Genomic DNA, 20,468 nt, shown 5'->3' with positions numbered 1-20,468 from the left:
TTTCTGCATCAAGTAGATTGGTTTTTACAGTTTGATTTTGGAACCCCTGAAAACTCTTTCGACATGCATGAAAAGGTTTTTACTCAAAGACAAATTTCACAGAAATGAGAGAAGTTTAAGATATTTTAAGAAGTTAAGATTTTAATTATTTTAAAAAGGCATATATTTAAGGACAGTTTATGGACAATATCAATAGCAGAAACCAGTCTGACTTGAAATATTTTTCTGTACATAATTACTGTTTTAGCAGCCACCTGAGAAAAATGTGACCCTATATATTAAAATAATCAGCAATTTCATGTTAAAAATTTTACACTATGAACCTGGAAGAATATTATTTTGTAAGTACTTACACCACATCAGATCTCTCCTATCCATTTCATTTTCCACATCATTGATATACGCCCTGAGAAATTCTCAGTGATCAGGAAGTTCTTCCTGTAGTGGTAGATACTTCCTCCCTTGTAATTATCATTTGAAATGGCTGCTACTAGGAAACGGAAACTGTTGTTGTTCTTCAGAGCTTTGGCAAGGTCATGGACAACTTCGGCCTTTTCTGTCATCTGCTTTATTGCTTCATCTGAGCGGTACCATTGGTCCTGGGTAGGTGGAGTGTTACCATCAGTACCTTCCAGTTTCTTTTTCTCCAAGTAGTCAGACATGTTCTGCAGATATGGGTCAATGGATTTTAGGGAGGTGAAAACAAAGCAGAGAACTTCCTCTACTCCTGGTTTAAACACCTCTCTGTCCAGCTCAGACTGATCTGAGATGATCTTTGTTCCCTCCATCATGTCTACAAAGTACCTGATGATGGTGACTTCTCTCTCTTCATCTTTGATCCACTTGGTTAATCTCTCCTGACTGAACGGTGACTTGTCTCTGTCATAAAACACTTTCACTAATTCCTGCTCATCTTCCTCACCTGCCCTGATGGAGTTTCTCAGCCATTGTTTCCTGGAGTGAAGATCTGAAATACTCACAGAGCTTCTTGAATCTGCTCAACTTTTCTTGTATCTGTGGAAAGCTTCTCACCACTCTGTCCTCCAGCAGATCATTGCATCTTATGTCAAGGTTATGAAGCTCCTGTAAGGTATCTTCAGCCTTACTAATAAATCCATTGCTTATCATGTAAGCAGCTTTTGGATGGAATTTCTTCAGAGGCATCAGTGTGACCTTCAGTGGAACACAGTTTTCTCTGTTTTCTCCCAGTAGTTTTGGAAGTTGGATGTAGGTCTTCACTGCATCTTCAGATGTTGCAGGGTTGCTTTCAAGGATGAAGTCTCCATAGAACTTGCAGGTGAATTTATCAGTCACAGCTTTTTCTTCATCACTCAGCTTGATGTCAACTTTCCCCTCAACATTAAATGAGGTGATCTTTTTTATTAGGATAGCTTGTATGCTATCCTGGATTACCTGAATGCTGCTATCATCTAGCTTCTCACTGTCAAACACAAAGAAAGCATTTGCTCCATAAAGGATTCCTGTGACTACATGTGTCGCCAAACGTTTCACATTTTTTGCTTCTTGAGAGTTTTTGGTTTCATCAGGAGTCAACATCAGCTGTTTGAATTTAGTGGTAGCTTTGTAATGAAGTGTGACTCGACACTGATGATGTGATTTCTTCCTATCATTCAGATACTTGGCTGATCCTTCAACTTCAATGAGCCCACCCAGGAAACTGGCCTTCAGAGAACCATTAACATCCAGCAGTGCCGACTTTTTTTCAATGGAATCCGTTAAATTGATGTGAAATTCACTGCTGTGCTGATTATGCTCCACTGGCTTCTTCTGCAGAGTTTTATTATTCCACAGTGTGACACCTTTAAGACACGAAATCCACAAAATGGAAAAAAAAATTCTTTAGAAAGTTTAGAAACGAAATAGATTAAAATTGTATTTGAAATGTACTAAAAAATGTAAAACTTAATTTCAAAACAGTTTTAGTGAAACTGTAACACTCATAAAGCTCTAGAGAGTTAGAAATCTCATGGTTTTTACTCTGCAAAAAACATGCTTCAAAGTTTTTATTCTGTTAATGGTTTTTTTTGAGACAGAATCTATTCTGTTCTTTCAGAGATTTCCAAATGAATTAATCTTAAGGTTGTCTGTTCTTTAAAGGGTTTTTTTGCTCCTTTTGTTACTCACCCTTTTCATTTAAACTATTATTTTCTTCATACAGTATTTTCATTAAATGGTCATTAATATTTCATTGCTGCTATGATAAATATTTCTTTGATGCATCTACTTACCCTATAAGTAGATAGGTCATTTAAGAAACAAATTAGTGTGGGTTTTTGCTGGCCATACGGCTGATTGCTTGAACAACAAATCACATTTTACCTGGGATGAGTTTCCCTCTCCGTGCATCATAGAGCATCCCTAAACTGAAAGGTTGACCCAGAGCAGCCACCTCCAAAACAGATGATGCTCCTACATGAATAAAAACATGTGGTCATAAATACAATGTGACCACTCAGCTTCTTTCATGTGATCAAACATGTGATCAAACCCACTTTGAACACAGTCTGTATATAAAATGTGGATGTGAAATTATGTTGTTTGTAGGCTTTTGTTTGTAGGCCTTTAACCCTCTAAAGCCTAACCTATCACTAATGTCTGTTTTGTGATGTTCGCTGGGTGCCCCGCCTGGGGGACTCTGTTGTCCTACTGGGAGACTTCAGTGCTCAAGTGGGCAATGGCAGTGAGACCTGGATGGGTATGATGGGGAGGAACGGCCTCCTGGATCTGAACCGAGCAATGTTTTGTCATTAAACTTCTGTGCAAACCACAGTTTGACCATAAAGAACACCATGTTCGAACATAAGAGTGTCCATAAGTGCACGTGGCCCCAGGACACACTAGGCTGCAGCTTGATGATCAATTTTGTAATCGTATCACCAGACCCAAGGCCATATGTTTTGGACACTCGGGTAAAGAGATGGGCTAAGCTGTCAACTGATCACCACGTGGTGAAACCATGGGTCAGTTCTCTGTACTCCCTGTCGTCCCCATCAGTGATGAGGCCGACTATTGGCAAGTGGTCAGAGAACTCCTGCAGGAAGCACTGGGTGGAGCTGTGGGAGAAGTCTGCCGTGTAGATGGTGAAGAGGAACGGTGCCAGAACCATTCCCTTTTGCAGACAACCCTGTCCAACACACAGCCCTGAATTCTCACACACTGTGGTTGGTCAGTGAGGTAGTCCAGAATCCAGGTAGTGAGGTGATGGTCCACTCCTGAGTTCTCCAGCTTGTCCTTCAGAACTGAGGGAAGAATGGTGTTAAAGGCACTGGAGAAATCAAAGAACATGATCCTCACAGTGCTTCCAGCGGTCTCCAGGTGAGCGAGGGAATGAAGTAGGAGGTGAATGACGGCATCATCCGCTCCAATTACAGGCTGGTAGGCCAACTGAAGTGGGTCCAGTGATGAGCTCACCAGGTCCGAAACTTAGCCAGGACCAGCCGCTCCAGGGTTTTCATCAGGTGGGATGTCAGAGCCACTGGCCTGTAGCTGTTGAAGTCCTTAGGGGGTGAAGTCTTTGGCACTGGTACAACACAGGAGGTTTTCCAGAGCTGTGGGACTCTCTCCAGCCTCAGGCTCAGGTTGAAGAGGTGCTCCATCACCCCACACAGTTGGTCTGCACAGAACCTGAAGACCCTTGTGCTGATGCCATCTGGACCCGCTGCCTTCTTGGCTTTAATCCTCCTCAGTTCCCTCCTAACCTGTGTGTTTGAGAGAGTCAGGCTGGAGCCTTGTGTTGAGTGTGTATTGGATGCTGTTGTTGGGGGTGGGGAGGAGTGAGCAGGGTGAATAGAGGAGGTGTGAAGTGTCTGAGGTGTCAGAGGTGGAGCAGCAGCAGTGGGGGTGGGTGAGTCTGCAGCCGATGTTGGAGACTGTCTCATATATGAATCAAATCTGTTGAAGAAATGATTCAGTTCATTTGCCCACCTCACATCCCTCCCAGGCAGAGAGTTCTGATGTTTGTGGCCTGAGATGGTTCTGAGGCCTCTCCAGACTTCACCAACGTTGTTTTGCTGAAGCTGGTTCTCCATCTTCTGCCTGTAGCTGTCCTTCCCATTCCTTATCAGTCCCCTCAGCTCTCTCTGCACCCTTTTCAACTCCTCCTTGTCTCTGGATTTGAAGGCCCCCCTCTTCTGCTTGAGGACGCTTTAATTTCTGGGGTAATCCACAGTTTGTTGTTGGAGAAACTCCGCACAGTCCTGGTGGGTGCAGTGTTATCCACACAGAAGTTAATATAGTCCGTATTGCAGGTCACAAGGCTGTCGATGTCCTGTCCATGGTCAACACAGATCACCTCCCACACAGTCGACTGAAAACAATCCTTAAGAGCCTCCTCGCTCTCCTCTGACCATCTCTGTACTGTGCGGTCGGCTGGTGGCTCCCTGCGCACTAAGGGCTCATAACCAGGGACAAGGTGCACCAGGTTGTGATCAGATCTCCGCAGCGGAGGGAGAAGTGATGAGCTGTATGCCTCTTCTGCATTGGTGTACAGTAAATCCAGTGTTTTATTGTCTGTGGTTGGGCAGGTCACATACTGGGTGAAGGTGAGCAGTGTGGAGTCCAGTGAGACATGATTAAAGTCCCATGATGTTAGGAGAAGGGCTCTCGGAGATTGCGTTTGCAGTCTGCTGACCACAGAGTGGAGAGAGTAACAGGCTGAATCCGCGTTGGCTGAGGGGGGGGGGGGGGGGAAGTACGCCGGGGGAGGTAGTACGGACACATGCTAACAGCTAACAGTTCAATGTCTCTGCTACAGAGTTTCTCTTTCACAGTGATGTGTCTGGGGTTACACCCTCTGTCATTCACAAACACTGCCAATCCCCCTCCTTTCCTCTTCCTGCTTTCTCTCGTCCTGTCCGCCCGTAGCAGCTGAAATCCAGGTACAATCACGCTTGTGTCCATAGTTAGCGATGTTAGCCAGGACTCCGTTAGCATGATGCTACATTACCGGTATTCCCTCTGTGACCAGGTTAGCAACGTGAGCTCATCCATCTTATTGGGCAGCGATCTTACATTTCCAGTGATTGCAGAAGGGAGAGATGGTCTATAATGCTTCCTTCTTGGGCGAAGGCGCTCCCTCCCAGCACGACACCCACGTCTTTTCCTCCTCAGCTCGCTGGGAATGTCGTGCCTGTCCGCCGGCAGCTCCGCTGCGGGACGCAGCGCTAACAGCTGATCCCTACTGTAAACAAAGGATCCATGTGCTGGGTTCCCAGACATGGGTGAAAAAGGTGGAAAAAAATGGAGAAAGACAACCAAGACTAGCACAAAACGGTACTCCATGATTGCAGAATCTAATTGCTAAAACTTTAGTTACAAAAAATTATGAGAAAAATAAAGAGGAGATAAGAAAGAAGCTCAGAATGAGCTGAGCTGCTGTAACAGGCTGCCACGCACGGGGAGCACTGGAAGTAAGTGCTTATATTTCCCCTTTTTTTCCCTAGTCTGTTTGCTCATGCAAAATGAAATGTGATTAATATAGAATAAAAATGAATGATATTTAATTGTGATGAATCAAAATTAATCCACTGTAACCCTGTGACAAATCTGATTAAACATTTTAATTGTTTGACAGCACTAATAATATATTATATATTAGTGTATACTTACCTATTAGTGTATAGGTTTTTTAAAAAGTTGTATTTCACAGGAGAGAACCTGTGTTAGAAGATTGAAGAAAACTATTCAAATTATCTTTGAATTTAAGCATAAATTCTTTGTGTTTGTTCTGCATTTAGTTCATTATATTGCATAAATGTCTGTTAGAAGCTTAAATATGAAGTTGAAAAAAATCATTGTTATTGTAACCAGGCTATTGATCAAGTAATTTCTATTAATCACGATTAATTACAGAAAATTTTGAGATTAATTTTTTTTAAATTTTATCTATTGACAGCACTGAGAATAATATATACTAATAATATATACTATATATACACAGAGAAGCTGGAACTGATTCAGCTCCTAACTGACCAGATCAGTATCCCAAACGTTTAACTGAATTGAGGCTATACTCTGAGGAATAATTGTTCCTTTAACTGTATATAAAATACATAACAGGACGTCAGGTCAGGGGAAAGCTGTCTTCATCCCCACCCTCCAAGATTAAGTATCAAACCCCAGAAACAGGTCGTACATTAAAGAAACATACACCCTCCATGACCGACTATCAAGACTACGTGAAGTACCCTCTGGGAGTCTACTAGAAAAGGTGTTTGCACCATCATGGACAATCCCTACTCCAGTCATCAAGAAACCAACCAATTGATCTACAAGGAGCAGTGCCCTCCATAAAAAAGGAGACTAGAGGCAAAGACCAAGGCAGCAGGAAAGTTTCTGGAGAACTATTGGAACTGCAGAAAGGTGTGATGAAAAAAGGGTGCCTACACTACTACAAGTTGCGTGTACCTGACCAAACAAAGTTACACCCTTGCTCAGCCACTTGAAGTGGTATACCAGAGAGACAGAAGGCAGGAAAATAGATCAGCTGTTTTCCATTCAACCATCGAAGGTGTACTCTGTGATAGGAGAACAATAACAGAAAAGCCCCAACAAGGCTGGAGATGGAACAATACTGGAAGACCATATGGGAGAGGTATGCAACACACAACAACAGTGGCTAGTGGATCTAAGAGCAGACCATAATAACCTCCCTGAACAGGATCCACTAACTGTCACAGTGGCAGACATCCAAGAAAGGGAATCAAACATGAACAGTTGGACACTTGAGATTGTAAGACCAGGCTGACTAACCTGTTCACCATCTGGACTGACTACAAGAAAGCCTATGATCAATGCCTCACACATGGATCCTGGAATGCCTCAGACTGTACAAGCTCAATGGGACCCTAAGAGCCTTCATCAGGAACTCAGTGGGGATGTGGTGAACAACACTAGAGGACAACTTCAAGCCAATTCTGCAAGCTGCCATCACAAGTGGAAATTATCCAGGAGACGCTCTGTCCTCACTGCTGTTTTGCATAGGTCTGAATCATTTAAGCCAGATCATCAACAAGACTGGCAACTAATACTGACTAAAGAATGAACCTAACATCAGCCACCTCCACTACATGGATGAGGATTGCACTGAATGCTAGGAGTGAAAGGGCGAGGAGTAAGCTGAGAATGTACGCTAAGTGATAGAAAGGAGGTTGAGGACTAGTGAGTGTCAGAACCACTTTCCAGCATGCAACAACAAAGAGGGACAGAAAAGCAGTCAGTTTGCCTCACGCAGGGCAACACATCTCCGTCGCATAGAGTTGATCAGGTTGTTGACCGTGGCCTGTGGAATGTTGGTCCACTCCTCTTCAATAGTTGTGTGAAGTTGCTGAATATTGGCAGGAACTGGAACACCCATCCAGAGCATCCCAAACATGCTCATTGGGTGATATGTCTGGTGAGTATGCTGGCCATGCAAGAACTGGGATGTTTTCAGCTTCCAGGAATTGCCTACAGATCCTTGCAATATGGAGCCGTGCGTTATCATGCTGCAACATGAGGTGATGGTCGTGCATGAATGGCTTAACAATGGGCCTCAGGATCTTGTCACGGTACGGTAAAATGCCATCAAGAAAATACACCTGTGTTCGTTGTCCATAGCATACGCCTGCTCATGCCAGAATCCCACCGCCACCATGGGCCACTCGATCCACAACGCTGACATCAGCAAACCACTCACGCACACGACGCCACACACGCTGTCTGCTATCTGCCCTAAACAGTGAAAACCGGGACTCATCTGTGAACAGAATGCCTCTCCAACGTGCCAAATCGATGTGAGTGTTTGCCGACTCAAGTCGGTTACGATGACGACCCTGATGAGGACGACGAGCATGCAGATGAGCTTCCCTGAGACGGTTTCTGACAGTTTGTGCAGAAATTCTTTGGTTATGCAAACCGATTGTTGCTGCAGCTGTCCGGGTGGCTGATACATATCTCCATTCTGAATTTTCACAACAGGCTCATTACTTTTGGTTTAATGCATTTGAGGGAAATTGTTAGTCACTCAACATATTCATATTCATATTCAAATTCTAGACATCAAATCAATTTAAACCTAAATGGCAGGAAAAGTAACACATAAAACAAAATCCTGATTGTCTATCCATTTCCAGGGTTTATAACACACAATGAGATTTAAGAAGCAAAAAACAAAACATAACAACAAAAAACAAAAAAACAATTTATACAGCATTTATAGTGCAATAATCAGGGATTAAATGGGCAAAAACTGTAATTTTTGAGCAGATGCCCATAACTTGTACAATATTTCAGCATAAAGCTAGTGCTACAGAAGAGAAGCAAGCATAAAGGAAGTAACTTATTTCAAAGTTACAGATAATTTTAAATTCAACAAACATTTCAAAACATTTATCAACAAATATCAGCAAACAATATGTTCAAAACAAAACAATTTGTGTTCAGATTGCTGCACTGTGTGTCTGCTAGCTAAACGAACAGCTAGTGTGTTTCACAGGGAGAAAAAAGAATGAGAGAGAACTTCACAAAGAGAAAGATAAGAAAGACAGAACAGAGAAATGTTATATTTTAAAGTTAAGGACTGCAAAGTGACATTTGATAAACCCCAAATTTAAAGCTTAAATATTAGGTCCTCATTCTTTTTAGAGTTTGTCAGACACTGGATCTGTACAAGACGTGAAGTTATTTTTTTCATATTGTGATACATCAGAGATTGAACTATATTAACTTGCATGTTCTTCAAATGTTGTATAGAAAGGGAGCTTATGGCATGTTGCACCAGTACGTATGGAGTACTGGACTGGTGCAGAGCAGCTGTGGGGCTCATGGTCAGTGTTAGGTTACATAAAGGGTATCAGACATGGAAATGAACCATGACAGCCAAAGATAATTAGGTTTGGAGGCAGTCAGTGGCCTACAACGCAATGACCTTTTTTCTTTAAAAAAGAAGAAGTGTTTTTTTTCTCTGCTTGTGTTTTACAAAAAGGATGTTTAAGTTTTGTCAGTTCATTCAGTTTTTAAAAATGATGTTTATATTTCATTGTATTATTATTTTATTATAAATAAAACATGAGGTTTAGTTAGCTTTAAAAAAATAGCTGGTGGAAATGTCCCTGAAAAAACTTATTTTAACTTTGAGTACATTTCAGAGTCTGTATGTCTTTTACCATTACTTGAGTAAAAAATGATAAATCAGTACTGAAACTTTTAACATAATATTTTTTAAATGTCTTTACTTTCGGCACCTTGGGAGAATTTCATCTTCCACAATTGGCACTTACAGGGCAATTTATCACATAAAACATCAGTGTCGTGTATATATATCATAAATAATATTTTAATATTTGTCATCTGTCATATGTTAAAGAGACAATGTAAGTAATATTTAAATGTAATGAGAGTGGAATATATTCACTTTTTTGTAATCCAATTATGCATGTCTTGGTTACATTAAATATATTACAATCAACCAGGCCTACATTTAAATTCAGTTTCAGCTACAGTTTTTATTTATTTAGGACTCAGTCACAATTATCAAAAAGCACTTTATATTGTAAAGTAAATTTTTAATATAATTTAAATTATTACGTTTTAGACTCACCTTTTCCTCTGCTTGGATTCTGTGTCTCACCCATGTCTGACAGAGATCCTGAGATGGAGATCCTGGTTTGGGTCCCATTTGAACCTCTCGCTTGTTACTTTTTCTTTCACTTACTGGTTTTGTTTACGTACAAAAAAGGGTTCTGAGTAACCCTGTACAATGTAAAAGTTGGGAATGGCTGACTCATCTCCCCAACACCAAATAACCTTCCCCTAAATCACATCTTCTGTTACCGAGCCTCTCCAATGGGAATAATAATGGCCTGCTCTAAAGCCTTAGCTCATTACTGCAGTGCATGAGCCATTCATTTCTTTGTGTAATCACAACTGTAGCTGAAACACTTGTACTTGAAAAACTTTGTAGCCTTGAACAAGTCATTTTGGACTGTGGTGACTGGAGGTCTAAACCACATTAAAGTTTCATGTTGAATTGAAATGGTGCAAACTGGCTTCCACTTTTGAGTAAGCTGCCAACGTGGTAGAAACTGAAATTCAGGAAAACACAGACATGATTCATTTCCCTGTTTGCCAGCCACTGTGAAAGGTTGTTGCACATATCCTGTTAACAGATTAATTGTTCCAATTTAAAACTGAAGCATTACTTAATGGTACAACGTTTTTAACAGTCTTATAGGAATGGGATCCAATTGATGAAAGACAGAAATTATTATGTAGTATGGTTTAATTTTTGGTCAGCTCTCTTAATACTACGCTTCAGAGTACTCTAGCTTTGTTAAAGTAGTGAGTTTGCTGAGAAAATTTACTTTAAATTGGGCTGGCAGTTCTGGCAAAAAATTAAGCCGTAACCCATGCTTGTTTTGTCAAAGAGTTTGAGCAGTTTTTTGGCCAGCCCACAATTTCAGATGATTTTTCAGGTTGACTTGTCACACTAAAAAAGTGATCAGCAATGCTGCTTTACCAGGTGTAACAATTAAGTTAATTAAGTAACATCCAGGTATCCATGAAAACACAATTTATTACATTTAAGGGAGTTACAAGTTAGCAGGAAGTTAGCTCGCTAGTTTCTACCTAAAGATAATATACCATATATATATATATATATATATATATACATATATAATATAGCATGTTCTGACTGAGAGGTTTCTGAAAAAATTAAAACGTACAGCTCTGCAATCACTTCCAACATAAATGAAGACAAAAAACTAAACAGCAGTGACGTTTGTAGGGTTACTGTAGTTGGGTTATGTTAGCATAGCATAGCATAAACACAGTGAAGCTGGAGGATGAACGCTAACTTTTTTCCACTCGATAAAAGTTAACGTGAGGGTTCCTGATGGTTAGAGACAAATGCAATCGCATGGCAGGATGCTGTAAACGGACCAAACTTAGTCATTAATATACTGCAACAACATGGGAATAGAGCAGCTACAAGACGCTTTCAACATTAATGAATCAATGGTACAGAAGTGGAGGAAGCAAGAAGAATGAGTTGAGTAAAGTTTGACTTATCTGACTGTTTTGTTTGGCATAATACGCCTTGTAATCCGGTGCTCCTTATGGTCCAAAAAATACGGTATATAAGGAGAACAAAAACTCTCTCAACTCGGATCTTTGAGAGAAAACTATTTAAGCAAACTAACACTCTACAATACTAAGTAAAAGACAAAAAAGTAGGAAAAAAGTTTAAAGTATGGTTGATGCAAGTGCACGTTTTTCCACCAATGTTATTCCTGTTTGTGCTTTAAATGGAAGAGTAGTAGAGTGAGTAGTCACTCAATCTTAACCTCCTAAGACCCGAACTCTTCCACTGGATGCAATTTTTATATCTCCTTGATATTTGGGCTGATTGGGACCTGAAGAATGTAAAAACAAAGAATTACCAGATTTTTTTTTTACCTAATTTTTATTTCTAAGAAAAATGAGCTCCACATATGAGGATATTTGTTTAAATTTAGATAGAACAGTAGCAGTATAACATCCTCGTAAGTGGATATCAGGCCCTTGTAAAGCAAAATTGAGTATTTTGGTCTAAATAACCCAAAATGTGATGTCCACATATGTGGATGCCAGGTCCTAGGAGGTTAAGGCTGGTCAATTGATCCTTGGCTCCTCTATACTGCATGCCAAACTGTGCCCCGAGTTTCCCTTAATGCATCCATTGAAGTCTGGATGTTGGAAAGCGCTTAGCATGGCTTAAAGTGCTGTATAAATGTATATTTGATTCGATGAATGAGACATGAGAAAGTACTTTGATTCCTCAACACCAGTCTAGTCTCTAGGAACAGCCAAGCTTGTCATACAGCAAACCACATATGGAAAGCTTTCTGATATGCTTTAGGAGCTGAAGTGAGTCTGTTGTATAGCTACCATCCTCAGATAACAGACAAACAGACTACTGGCCTTTAAACATTTGAATCCTCTTTCAGTTACTGATTCCCGATTTCAAGGAATCAGTGGTGGCTGAATCCTGACTTATCTTTCTACTTTTACATACTTTAGTACCATTTTTGGGAACATTTCAAGTTGCTATCCATCAATACAACTGTTATAGCCCAAATTTTAATAATACGTATGCATTAAGTCCATAGTAACTATATAAATTGCAAAAAAAGTGCAATAAACTGCAAAAAAAAAGAAAAGAAAATTGTTGTAGTTTTTTATACATATACTTCTAGTTAGAGAAATTTAAGAGGTTTAACCCCTTAAAACTGTATATACAAAATAGTTTCCCACCACAGGAAATTTATTTTGAGTATCTGCATAGTTTTATTTTTGAGACACACCAATTTTTATATACTTCAGGAAAAACAAAAATAAATATCATAACGCAAATTTGCAAAAAAAACAAAAAACAAAAACAGCATGTGGATCAAAATAAACTATTTCCAGCAGTGCAATTTGAGTTCTAAGCATCTCAGAATCTGTACAGAAAAGCCTAAAGTCAAACATGACTTTTAAAAACGCCAGTATAGGCTTATAAGGCCTGAAAAAAATACATTTTCCGTGAAAATGGCGTTACTTCCGGTTTCTGGCAGGTAATGGCGTACATGCGATAGTTCGTGCTGACGTCTATTCCAACGTAGGAAGTGTTATGAACAGCTAATCTTAGGTTAAGAGTGGTTGAAGTATCTAGTTGTGTAATCTCACCATTCTTTTCCATTGTGTCCTGTGCTTGAGTCCTCAGTGTAAACAACATTAGATTGAATTCGTAACTACAGCACACCATGTATAAACAAACTGAATTCTGTGATTAGCTCTGTTCATTTCACTGTTTTACTCAAAGTCACCACAGTTTCGTGTTGCTCTCATTCCTCTAACATCATGGTATGCGTTTTTATTTTATTTTGCTGCAGTCAGCTGACAGTTGGTCATTTTACCAACTAAAAGAGGAAGTAAGACAACAGAGTAACCCTAACCCTACTCAACATGTAACACGGATCTATAAACTTGGGCAAAAAGATGCAAGACGTGCAATACGTATGATTTAAAACCTGAAAGGAACTGGGAACCTAAAAATCGTGGTTCATGTTGTGAAAAACTCAGTCATGTCAGCAGTTGGTTCTGTCCAAACGTGTACTTCAGAATAGACTTCAGAATAGAGTTTTTTGAATTTGCGATCCCCTCTACCATTTTTATACAGGGAGTGCAGAATTATTAGGCAAATGAGTATTTTGTCCACATCATCCTCTTCATGCATGTTGTCTTACTCCAAGCTGTATAGGCTCGAAAGCCTACTACCAATTAAGCATATTAGGTGATGTGCATCTCTGTAATGAGAAGGGGTGTGGTCTAATGACATCAACACCCTATATCAGGGAGTGCATAATTATTAGGCAACGTCCTTTCCTTTGGCAAAATGGGTCAAAAGAAGGACTTGACAGGCTCAGAAAAGTCAAAAATAGTGAGATATCTTGCAGAGGGATGCAGCAGTCTCAAAATTGCAAAGCTTCTGAAGCGTGATCATCGAACAATCGAGCGTTTCATTCAAAATAGTCAACAGGGTCGCAAGAAGCGTGTGGAAAAACCAAGGCGCAAAATAACTGCCCATGAACTGAGAAAAGTCAAGCGTGCAGCTGCCAAGATGCCACTTGCCACCAGTTTGGCCATATTTCAGAGCTGCAACATCACTGGAGTGCCCAAAAGCACAAGGCGTGCAATACTCAGAGAGACATGGCCAAGGTAAGAAAGGCTGAAAGACGACCACCACTGAACAAGACACACAAGCTTAAACGTCAAGACTGGGCCAAGAAATATCTCAAGACTGATTTTTCTAAGGTTTTATGGACTGATGAAATGAGAGTGAGCCTTAATGGGCCAGATGGATGGGCCCGTGGCTGGATTGGTAAAGGGCAGAGAGCTCCAGTCCGACTCAGACGCCAGCAAGGTGGAGGTGGAGTACTGGTTTGGGCTGGTATCATCAAAGATGAGCTTGTGGGGCCTTTTCGGGTTGAGGATGGAGTCAAGCTCAACTCCCAGTCCTACTGCCAGTTTCTGGAAGACACCTTCTTCAAGCAGTGGTACAGGAAGAAGTCTGCATCCTTCAAGAAAAACATGATTTTCATGCAGGACAATGCTCCATCACACGCGTCCAAGTACTCCACAGCGTGGCTGGCAAGAAAGGGTATAAAAGAAGAAAAACTAATGACATGGCCTCCTTGTTCACCTGATCTGAACCCCATTGAGAACCTGTGGTCCATCATCAAATGTGAGATTTACAAGGAGGGAAAACAGTACACCTCTCTGAACAGTGTCTGGGAGGCTGTGGTTGCTGCTGCACGCAATGTTGATGGTGAACAGATCAAAACACTGACAGAATCCATGGATGGCAGGCTTTTGAGTGTCCTTGCAAAGAAAGGTGGCTATATTGGTCGCTGATTTGTTTTTGTTTTGTTTTTGAATGTCAGAAATGTATATTTGTGAATGTGGAGATGTTATATTGGTTTCACTGGTAAAAATAAATAATTAAAATGGGTATATATTTGTTTTTTGTTAAGTTGCCTAATAATTATGCACAGTAATAGTCACCTGCACACACAGATATCCCCCTAAAATAGCTAAAAGTAAAAACAAACTAAAAACTACTTCCAAAAACATTCAGCTTTGATATTAATGAGTTTTTTGGGTTCATTGAGAACATGGTTGTTGTTCAATAATAAAATTATTCCTCAAAAATACAACTTGCCTAATAATTCTGCACTCCCTGTAAGCCGTTTTTATAGCCACATTAAATATGAACTCTAAATATCAAAGATAACCTTTAAATGTTTCAGTTAATGTTTTAACTGATGTCTAATTTTTGTATATTAACCAATGTTGTCTAAGGAGCTTTGCAAGAAAGCGACTGGACTTCGTTGAGTTTCTTGAAGACGTTTCACCTCTCATCCAAGAAGCTTCTTCAGTCCTAAACCACATTAATTAATGTTGTTTTATAAGGCACTGGCTGAACAGACAAAACAGAAACTGTGAAAGTTATCATTTTAAAACGTGCTTTACATAACTTTTCTCAACAACTATACTTAAATAATAAATGCAGTGTTGTGCTTGACTGATGGAGCTCATTCATTTGTGGCAAATAAGGAAAGGATTCATGTTTGTAAAATTCCCTGGATTGTGTTTCCTTGAATTTCTGGAGTTTCTTCTGGCAATTCCACGTAGGGCAGTTTAACCAAATATGAAAGCAGTTTGTATAATTTCAATCTAACATGAAACTATATTGTGGTTAAGACACCTTGTCATCATACACCAAAAAAATTTGTTCAGAGCTACAAGATTATTTTCAAGTACAAACGTTCAATCTGACTGTTATTACACCAAGAAATGAAGGTCATAAACACTGGTGACAATGAATTAAAACTGCAGTCTTACAGAGGTTTGTTTTGCAGGCCATTCTCATTCCCACTGGTGTGACTCAGTGACATACAAGTCCATTAGTACCTACTCGAATCATCTTGCGACGGTTACAAGGTTTTCCATTAGGTCATAGTACCTGGTACCAGCAATCCAAGTGATCGCTCCAAATGTTCCGAGATTGGCTGGTCAGTGGCGTCAATGATGAGTCATGAGAGTGCCTCGTTCATGGAAATCAAAATCGTGGGAAATCACTAGAAAAAACAAAGTCATGGTCCCCGAGTCTGATTAAAAGCCACGGCAGGTATATCATCGTGCTATGACGAGTCAGTCGGAGTAAGTGCTAGTGGAAAAGGGGCTAAGCTGAAAGTAAAAACAAACTGAATTCGAATGTAATGAGCACAGAACTGGATAGTAACATGTTTAATGTAATCACAGTCGCATTACTAGATTACAAAAGTAAGTATATTCCATTCTCTTCACATGTTAAAATATTAATTGATCACACCTGATTACTTATTTAACCCAGCCACAAGATAGTGTAGTCCTAGTGTAGTCCTAGTCCCAAGCCTCGATAAATGAGGATTGGGATTGGGTCAGAAAGGGCGTCCAGTGTAAACATGCAGATCAGCACAAATGAGATCTCCATACTGGCGTGGTTGGGGCCTGGATTATCAACGACTGCCTCCAGTGCTGTTTGTGAACAAGGTGCCAAAAGAAACTGGGAGGAATTATGAAGTAACTTGGATGAAGTGGTAGAGACAGTCCTCAGACGGGAGAGAGTGGTGACTGACACAGACTTCAATGGACATATACTTGAAGGAACAGAGCTGATGAGGTGGTGTTGGGTAGGTCTGGTGTTAAGGAGAGAAATGCAGAAGGACGCATGCTAGTGAATTTTTTCATTGAAATGGCTGTGGTGAAGAGGGAGGACAGCCTGTGACTCAAAGATTGAATAATGTGACTCTTTTATGTCACATAATATTCATTTGTACACGTCATTTCATTTAAATGAAATGTCTAAACTCCACAGTTTGTTAAAGTGACTAGACAGTGTTAAAGTCTGAGTGGAGTTTTTTTTCTCCTCCTCTTACCTCATGTAGTGTATTTTCGTTGTTTTTTCCTATCAGCCTACCTTTATGACATGTCTGCCCAATGTGATGTTTGTGTAAAGTTGGTCAGAAGGTTCCTTTGTAAGTGCACATGCGCCATTAGCGTGCTGCCTGCTGTAACCCTAATTTCCCTCGGGATGAATAAAGTATTCTGATTCTGATTCTGATTCTGATTAGCTCCCGCACACCCTTGTTAAATAATTAAACTCGTGGACTTCGATGTTCCTGTCAGAAAGCAGAGTGTCTGTGGAAGTCCACTGGTCTGGGTGTCCATCATGAACACTTCAGAGAACTTCTTCACTTATACAATAACTCAGTGAAACAGGCAAGATCCTCTTACTTCAATAATCTTATAAATCCTCATAACAATCATATTGTTTTCATGGCTGCGACGGCAGACGTGTAGTGGTGAGACAAAGGACCCAAGTGAGGCGACTAACTTACAATTGAGATCTTTATTTACAGTAGGTGGTGAAATACAAACAAAACCAAGAACGACTGACATGGAGCTAACAGAACCTAAACTGGGTAAAACTAGGAATAAAAAAAATAACCTGAAGGCGGCGAGCAGAGGTGACACGGGAAAGTAGGCAGGAGAAACGTAGAGGTAACACAGGGGATGACAAGCAGATGGCCGAAAAGGGACAGAGAGAAGCACACTCTATAAACACACAGAGGGAAACAAGGGAATGGCACACAGGAGGGGGACACAGCTGAACCTCATTAAAGAGACAGGGAGGAAGCAAAACAGAATACGGTGACATAAGACACGGACCTTCAAAGTACAACAGGAAGCACCACAATTCACAAAGACGAGACTAGACAAGGGGACACAGCTGACAGGGGAGGCATAAAAGCAGTGCTAAAGAACTAAACAACTCCACAAGATACAACAGGAATTTAACCAAAACAAGATATATTAATAATCAAAGCATAAACAATGAATTATCCGACTCAGAACCACGACACTAATTGAAACTATCAACAGCATTGTTTCTCCAACATTTCAATATGCTGTTTGTAAATATGGTGATGAATGTGTGATCCAAAATCTCCTCAAGTGCTTCCCCTTATGAAGATGTCCCCGTGTTTCTTGGGTCATTTACTTCTTTTTCTCCAATCACACTCAATGACTTAACTACAGTAACAGGTCAAATGAAATCCTCATCATGCTCCTTAGATATATTACCTCCCTCTGTCCTGTCTGGGACTCTGACCAGTATTGGCCCCACATTGCTATCCATCATCAACAGTTCACTGATACAAGGCTGTGGTCCATCTTATTTTAAACATGCTGAGGTAACTCCTCTATTGAAAAAACTAGCTCTGCTGGTAATAATCGGCCTATTTCAAAATTGCCATTTATAAGCAATTATAAAGGGGGTGTCAAAAACTTGTTGAAAATCAGTTCAGGTCCTTACTGTGCAGATTACAGATTTTTGCCCCTTTTCAATATGGCTTTAAAAAGCAGGACTCCACTGAGACGGCTCTCTTAAGGGTCTATAATAATCTATTAACGTCTTCTGATGCAGGAAATTGTTCTGTGATCATTTTGTCTCAGCGCAGCCTTCGACACCATTGACCATAAAATCGTACTCAACAGGTTGAAGTTTTTGGCAGGTACAGTGGATGCAAAAGTATTGGGCCCCCTTGAACTTTCCCACATTTTGTCACATTACAGCCACATACATGAATCAGCTTTATTGGAATTCCACGTGAAAGACCAACACAAAGTGGTGCACATGTGAAAAGTGGAACGAAAATCATTCATGATTCGAAAGATTTCTTACAAATAAATAACTGCAAAGTGGGGTGTGCGTAATTATTCAGCCCCCTCTGGTCTGAGTGCAGTCAGTTGTCCATAGACGTTGCCTGATGAGTGCTAATGACTAAACAGAGTGCACCTGTGTGTAATCTAATGTCAGTACAAATACGGCTGCTCTGTGACGGCCTCAGAGGTTGTCTAAGAGAATATTGGGAGCAACAACACCATGAAGTCCAAAGAACTCACCAGACAGGTCAGGGATAAAGTTATTGAGACATTTAAAACAGGCTTAGGCTACAATTTCCCAAGCCTTGAACATCCCACGGAGCACTGTTCAAGCCATCATTCAGAAATGGAAGAAATGGATATTGTCTGTTTTGTTACTTAACTGTGTATTAAGTTTATTTTAACCTTTGTGTACAGCGCTTTGTGATTGCCTGTCTATGAAAGGCGCTTAATAAGTAAACTTTACTTACTCACCTGGAAACACACCTTGGCAGAATCTAACTGACGAGACAGGGGAAACAAAACTAAACATTACATACACGATGAGGGACTGTCAAAATAAAACAGGAAGTCACCACCACTGAACCAAAATTCAAAATAAATAAATTTTCTCAAAAATGACTTCTGACAATAAAGCCTCTTTTCCGCTGTTCAATACCAAAGAAATGTAAACTTTTTAAAATGATGCCAAGTTACAAAACTCTTAGCTGTGTCTCTAATAAAGCCTCTGTAACTGTAAGCTTGCTTCACTTCAGCAGCATAATGTTCAGATGTTGATTCATGGTTTTCTTCAGTTTTTGAACTACTGCAGAATATTTCTAACGTTATCTGTTTTAAAAAGCCAGGCCAGGAAAATCTCCTTCATGTTTTTCTGTGTTTTATCCTCAGTTACTTTGACACAAAGGCCTCTGTTGCTCGCACCTCTGATAAAGTCTCACAAGTGTCAGTACTGATAAATGATCATAATCTTAATATTTCAGACTGTCTGAGGCAAAACTGAATCGAATCGGAATCCAGTCTATTTTATAAATCAGTGAGGAGACCCAGCCCTAGTGCCGAGGTAGGTCTCCCCAACAGAATTTGTTTCCCCTGGGTTAGGAGCACGCACTGGGCTGTACAAATCACGGATAGGTTAATTGATTAATCCAAATTGCCCATAGGTGTGAGTGCGGGAGTGAATGTAAAAAAATATATTTTTAAAGTGTTTTCTAATCAATCAGCTGATCAAATGCAGCAAAACAAAACATCAGAAAATGAGGAAAAACTTCAATCTTATCAAATCATCACAAGGAAACAGCTGAGATTGTGAACAGAATTAAATTGCAGGATCAATGAAAGTATGAATGTTGAAAAGAGGGATAAAAGGTATTACACACTGTGTAAACTGAAAATGACAGAAATTCCCTTTAACTCTCTCTGACTCACATACTTGGACATCAAATGAACTTAAGTTGAGTCATGTATCACCAGCTTCACAGACACAGGGACAAGTAATCGTTTATCAGGCCTCAAAGATGAAGCCTGGATAAACAGGCTCAGAGAATTTGGTTCTGAAGGTGTGGCTCAGTTTGTGAGATGAGACTTTATAGTAGGAAAGAGTACCTGCAGGCCAATCAAGAAACACTCCCAGTTTTGGGCAACCAGTAGGACCAGGGTATTCAATGGTCATCATATTATGTTTTGCACAGAAAGTCAGAGGCAGTCTTAAAGGAAGGTGTAAACAGTGAAGACTCCAGGACAAATCATAACATCCAAGCATGCATGTTGCACCACTTCCTTTCCTCTCAAGGCACTTGTAGCTAACACCTACATCAACCATGCCAGAGCTGGTACTCCACTCTACCTCCCAGTAACAACGCCCAGTTAGAGCCTCTCTGCACAAAACCCGAGGAACCTCTCAGGAAGGTCGGGATACGACTGCATCTCTCCTCGTGTTGCCTTCTTGTTTCCTTCAGACAATATGAGTTGGTTCTTTGCTGTGTTTGGATCCAGGGTGAGATCACGGGCATCTGAAGGAGAGAATGAGGCTGAATCACAATTCGCAATTCACGATAGTACCACTGACACCTCTGTCTGTCCATTGCAGATCTCTTCTAAGTTACAGCAGGATGAATACCTTAGTCTAAATGAATTAACACCCCTGGGTCATACTAACTGTGCAAATCCTCAAAGCGCAT

General features: G+C 40.4%; 3 pseudogenes; 1 reads left to right on the top strand and 2 right to left on the bottom strand.

Annotated features, from left to right (window-relative positions):
• Window positions 1-5,238, bottom strand: part of LOC146565134 (neoverrucotoxin subunit alpha-like) — a 30,578-nt pseudogene extending 25,340 nt beyond the window's left edge.
• Window positions 5,239-7,307: 2,069 nt separating this feature from the next.
• LOC146565133 (uncharacterized) lies at window positions 7,308-7,946 on the top strand (annotated as a pseudogene).
• Window positions 7,947-19,792: 11,846 nt separating this feature from the next.
• Window positions 19,793-20,468, bottom strand: LOC146565132 (stonustoxin subunit beta-like; annotated as a pseudogene).

This window comes from Mchenga conophoros, linkage group LG10 (genome assembly GCF_057382185.1).
Source record: "Mchenga conophoros isolate Kocher_MC1m ecotype Shallow Benthic linkage group LG10, M_conophoros_male_GT1.1, whole genome shotgun sequence".
NCBI classification, from domain to species: domain Eukaryota; kingdom Metazoa; phylum Chordata; class Actinopteri; order Cichliformes; family Cichlidae; genus Mchenga; species Mchenga conophoros.
This window is presented reverse-complemented; position numbering and strand designations above follow the sequence as displayed.